Source organism: Acanthochromis polyacanthus, chromosome 7, assembly GCF_021347895.1.
Source record: "Acanthochromis polyacanthus isolate Apoly-LR-REF ecotype Palm Island chromosome 7, KAUST_Apoly_ChrSc, whole genome shotgun sequence".
Lineage (NCBI taxonomy): Eukaryota > Metazoa > Chordata > Actinopteri > Pomacentridae > Acanthochromis > Acanthochromis polyacanthus.
The window spans coordinates 15,416,861-15,423,302 of record NC_067119.1 but is presented as its reverse complement, the minus strand read 5'-3'; positions in this window follow the sequence as shown (position 1 = coordinate 15,423,302).

Sequence of the window (6,442 nt, the reverse complement as noted above, 5' to 3'; positions counted from 1 at the left end):
AAACACATATAATTTACCGCAGTAAAGTGCAGCTCACACAGTACGGGGCTGTATCCATTCAAATTAGCTCACAGCTGAGAGCCACTCTCTACAAACTGCTGTAGAACACAGAGCATCACCAAGTGCCTTGCTAAAGGGCACGAGGAAATAGACACACACACGACAATTTACAGAACCCAGGTGTTACAATACATTTAACAGTCTCCCCTTTACAACTAGCACTCTGTCATAATCTGTTAAACCTTAACTATCAAGCTTTCTGCTTGGGGATTGTATTCTTGTCACATTGTGTTGTTACTGCAGGGACAGCAACTGGAACAAGCTGAAAGACTGTGAAAGTATGTAATAGATGTAATTAGCTAGCATTTTATACTTATTATCTGCCAAGTACAACATGTTACAGCCTGTGCCTATGATAGAGTGTAATTTGTTGGCTACTCCTGTGCTATGGTACTATGCTTGCATAATTACGGTTTGTACATTTATGCATTGCTGTGTGCAGACACGTATTGCTGTGTATAGTTGAATTTGTGTGTGTTTCTGTACACAGATTAACTGATAAAAATCTGCACACCCACCAACACAGTAACATGCATGAATGCATGCATAAAATAACACAACACAGAAGAATTTGCCTAAATTATATATTTCATTTTGCCTTGCTGGCATGGTCAGAAAAATTACGAGCGCAAAATTGTTCAGCACAAAACCATAATTTTCATGTTTCCGTTTTGCTCGTAAAACTGACAACAATTTTCAAACCAGAAATGTTTATAAGGCCTCGAACTGGAAGTCAGAGGAAATATTTTTTCCTCTGAACAGCTGATTCTGACAAAAAAGGTGTGTAATTAGGCAGGGATTCTTCGTTAGCATGTCCAAATACTTTGCTTAGAAATGTCAAATTCAGGGCATTATTTAGGCAGAATTTGTTGCTCAATCAATTATTTAGCAGCATTAGAGTATAGTATAGACTTCTTGTTGGGTTATTGACAATGTAAACTTTTATATGATGGTCTGTTTGAGATGGCAAAGGAGCCTTTTGTAGAGGTTCTAGGCTCCTCACGTGCTTTCATCCTATGAATTCTATCATGAAGACTTGACAATATGCGTGCCACAAACACGACAGCATAGCACACTGTGTATATAAGCGGTCTGAAAATAGGCTAATAGAGCTTGTCTTGTATGCATGGTTTTGTGATACAACACAGTGGACTGTCCTTTCCAACAAGTCCGTGAATGAATCCGAGGCATCGTTATTGCGTAACATCAATGCAGCCTCCAAATGAACACTTCGTGCCAAAAACAAACAATACTTTACAGTGCAAAAGAAAGGTATCCAGCCTTATATAATTATGTTGCTTTGGTCCCATCCTTGAGGTAGGTAGGTTAATGACTTGGATGGAATTGGTCTTTGGTACCGGACAATCCCATAGCAAAGAGCGACAAAGCAAGAGCCATAAAAATGACAGTTTTGAAAAATGTGAATCTGTTAAATATGTGCCATTTCTCTGTTTATGTCTTCGTCTGTCTCTCTCTTATCTTTGTTAAAAACTCGGTGTTCTGTTGTTGCTGCCTAGTTGGGATGATACCAGCAACTCAGTGCTGTTGCAGAAATGTCTTAATATATTTACTAGTGCTGTAAAATTACAAGTATATATTTTTATGTCATTAATGTTACTAGTCACGATATATTGCTGCTCGGTACATGTATTTTTCCTACATTTAGCCTTACTGTGGTGGGAAGGGGTCAGTCGAGAGAGTGTGCCGGTCACTGTATTGTGTACAATCCTAAGTGTTTTGTGATGAAACTTGCAAATTGGATGAGACCAATATCTGAAAATGGTCTGTGGCCTGAAGGTATGATTTGGTTCAGTTGTCAGGAGCATTACAGTGACAGTTGACAGCGTTCATACCTATCCACAGATACCCAGAAGGTGCTGTGCGTATATGAAGGAGGATCGGATGATGGACAAAGCTCCGCTGAGGTTCAGTTTCATTTGTGCCATGGTGATCGTGAATGTGTACAAACCTGGAATATGCAATGCAATTATATTACTGAGGAAAAGTTGTTTTAAAAAAACTCTCTGAAAGTGTTTTTACAGTGAGATCGATATTGGGTGGTGCTTTTTTTTTCTCTTCATCCTTACTGTACAGATGTTTACTACATTGAATTATTTTTTTTCCAATTCACAGTGAGCTCATTCACAATGTTGTGTAAAAGAAAATGAAAATTGCAAGTGGTATTTCAAGCTTATAAATGTTACAGACACTTTAGAGGAAGCACTTTCTACACATATATATCTGATGTTTAAAACAGTATTCAGATTTTGTATCTCATCCAAGTCAAACGTGTGAATTACTTGTTGCTATAAAACAGCTTTATGTTTTGTAGTCCGCACAATAATCAAGACAGCAAGGAACTTCGATATCAATAAGCTTCGGTTTTGTTCTACAGAGTTCATGTTTATAAAACGTATTTTACACTAACAGATTGCTAGAGTGATGTACTGTAAATGGAGTATTTCATATTTGCTATAAGATTTATGGACAGGTAAAGCAGATGGGTCTTTTATGAAGTCATATCAAAATATAGGCAGAGTGACATAGTTATATTGTAACTCGACACTCTTATTTTTCTCCCACTATGTGATTTCAGCATTTCATTATTGAGAAGTGCATTTTGACGGGGGTCAAGTATTTTATACTGATGTGTTTTGGCTCCCCAGTCTCTCGGTTTTGCATCAGCTCCAGAGTGGCTTCTGTCGCTCTATTAGGTCTGGAAGTAATCACGCTGGAATTTGTGCTGGTTGTAACTCTTTATCAAACAAAGAGCACTGAGCCGCACACTTTCAGCTTGTAAGGAATTGTTGAATTCTTACTTGAGTACAGCGGTATACAGTTTATTTTTTTTTCAATGACATTCAGTGGCTCCCTCTATATTCTGTCCATATGTTATTTATTTGTCTGTGCAGAGCCCCTTAAACTCCCACTCCCACTTTATCTGACAGTGAACAGGGTGGCATGGTTAATGCCATCCCTGCCATGAGTCAACCAGGTTCATAAACTGGAAATATTCGGCATGCACAACTCTGCATTGTGGTCTCAAGTGTGAAAAACACCGCAATTCATCAATTTGCCTTGACTTCATTTATTAATATGACTCCATATTTTTGTGTGCCACAATCATATTTTCAGACCTTCCCTGATCCTCGAGCCACTGTCCTTGTCTTTCAGCTGCTGTTTTACTCAGGGTCAAGAACTGTTGTTGATCTTTTGATGATTTCATATTGTCTCTTACCAATTGAGCCTTTCTGGTGTTGTATGTGTGATCAATAAGCTCTCGACAAGTTAGACAATAAATATACAGCATCTTGTGCATTACTGTTTTATCTTTTTGTCAAAGGGGTATTTCTTGTTGTCCTTGGTGTCAATAAATCTCAATGCGCCTGCTCAATTTGCACAGTAAAACAGACCTTTTCTTTGATTTCAACTAATCTAATGATACGGTTGGAATGCTAGAGTAAACTACACGAATAGATTTCAAGGGCTTATCAAGATCCTATTAGTTATATTTACCGGCAGCAATTATCCATGGGTTCCTTTAAAGTTGTAGCTGGACCACAATTGTCACAGGACCTCCTTAACTCTCTTTGCAGCTGTGTCATTAACAGCACACGAGCAGCATACTGCACAGTAAGGTCAGCTCGATCAGCACTTGGTGATAGAAGGGGAGGGGGTTAATTAAGAAAATGTACAGCCCCACTGTGGTCAGAGAGATAAAGTTCAAATGGATGTGTGTGAGAGAGTGGAAAATAGGGACTGCATGCATATATGAGTGGCTAGTTGGAGGTGGAGAATGTGTACTTGTTTGTGAGCAACACAGAGGAACTTTGTGTGAACGAGTTCACAAGTGTGCGATTCTCTCCATCGTTGCTGGAACAAGCAGAGGGGAAACGGCTGCAGAAACAGTTGTACATTGAGGGGAAAGCATATCGGACAATTAAGACGGAGGCTGTGTACTGCACTGCTCTGTGTGGGGCTGATTGAATCAGAGAGACAGCCACTCACAGCTCTTTGTCTCAGGACATTGCAGGTAATTACCCATAAGTCACTGTTCCCCTGTATTGGATCTTTAGCCCAATTACGCCCACACAAGCAGTCCACCTCAGCCTCATTTATTACCTCCGGTTGCTTGTTGACCTTTTCAGACACACAGTCCAACAGGCAATTCAGCTAAATAAAACCCAGCAGAGGGTGTTGCACTTCGAGACAATTTCAAACAATTTCACAGATTGTTAGCGGTACATTGACGTCTTTATACAAATGTTAGTATAGAAAAATGAGCTTCAGATGCTCCTCTTGTTGATGGCACATTTGTTAATACTGCTTGTATCCATGCCAATCTACATACAAGTTTTTTTAAAAATGCCACACCAACACACTAAATTGACAGTTTTTAATAGGATAAAGGCTATTCTCTTATTGTGTTTTCTGCTGTTCTTCCAACTATCATCAGTGTTTTCAGAAAAAGAGCTGTCACGAGTGTATGCTACATGTCACATATCAGCTGTGTAGTTAAGGAAATATACATTTTTGCTTTTTTAGTGTGTTTAAAATAAGTGAAACAATAAGAGGTTGTTTTCGTCCTATGGATGCCTACTGCAAATATTTCACATCATGTTGATGCACAATCAGATCAGTTTGAAACTGGTGGATTTAAAAATGACAGGAAAATAGAAAAAGGCTCTAATATGCACAATCTTTGAACATGCTGTAGTATTTCAACAGAATAGAACAGTCACTGAAGTTCATAATAACAAATGAAAAATAACTCTATTTAAAGCTTTTTTTTATGTGCAAGTGTCAACAAATGATAATGGTATCAGCTCAGTACAGCAGACAAGCTGGATCTACTCAGCAGAGACTGTGATGGTGGTTTATTGCGTAGTCCATCATTGCCACCTGTTGACCAAGTATTGGGCAAAGCAGCATCTTTCACATCAATCTCCAAATCTTGTTTCAGGAAAGCAATTTTATATTTATCTATCAAACAGATAAAATACATTTGGGCACTGTATTATGAGTAACATGATCCCTGTGCTGTGCTGGAGTCGTAGTTCTCCAAGTAGGGTTAGTGCAGTGGTTATGCAGGATGGTTGCCAAATACTACCACAAAATACTTCCGCCACAAATAATCGATGCTCTTGCCACAATTCCACTTACACAGCCAATTTAAAAATTTTGAAATGCTTAACTATGAGTATCCACTGTCAACTTTTATGTCTTATTGCGACAAGAACATACACACAAAATAAAAAAGTAACTCAACCTTTTATTCAACTTTTGCTTTCCTTATTTGACAGCCTTAACACAATACAATTCTCTGTACAAACATCAGCTTTTCAGGGTGACTGTTGTCTTTCCACAGAAACCGTCATTAAGTACAGAGTGTATTCCAACAATCATTCATTTCTTTACTCTCATTTTCCTTCCTTTCTTCCTTAGCAATAGAACCATACTTTTTATTTTCTATTTAATAAAAGTATGCAATTTGCAACCTGCATAGCAAATTTAGTAAATGCAAAAAAAAAAAAAGACAACAGAAATGCCAAATACTCAACATTTAAAATGTGAGGGTTTTTTGAAAGTGGAAAAAAAGATAAACCTGAGATATGTTGAATCTTGAGCTCTTTATCAGCATATAGAAAACAAAAAATAAAGCTGTTCATGAAAGTTACTGCTGTTATATGTGCACAAGAGTGATGATCAATATCATGCCCTGCAGTGAAATGCGTCATTGCTTTATGCTGTTTTAGATTTGTTTTAAAAAAAAATTCGGGCCAGTGGCAGTGAAAGATTTCTCGTAAGTAACTAGTTCACAATGTCTAATATACTGCAGTAATATCTTCTCTGACTCCTCCTACATCCTTTATCATCTTACAGATTTTATGTCATTCTTTATCTCAACTTTGAAATGCTTCAGGGGTTTGTCATGTTCTTGAACTACCTTCTCCCCTCACTCCAGCCAGACATCATTCAGACGCCACTAGAGCATAGTTTCCGCATCTGTTTTCATAAAGGATGGAGAGAACAAAATGGAGAAGACAATTAATGGACATGACAACCACATAAACTACTGAGACAGGATGAAGGCAACCCACTGACAGAAGGACAATATGGTATATTGGTTAAGTACAATCAAATCATTAGCATAATCCACTAACCATACATGTTTTGGTTGATCTGTTTTGTGGTGTGTTATCTTTATCAGTGTGTTATTGGACTGTTCCCCTGTTCTACATCCCTCCTGTCAGAATTCCCTCCCTCCTGTCCCAGGGTAATACTTGTTGGTAAAAAGAGCACTTGACTCCAGTGATGGTGGCTGATGTTAATATGAGGGATAATTGGAGCAGCTTACAGCTGCTGTCATCCTCAGCTCACA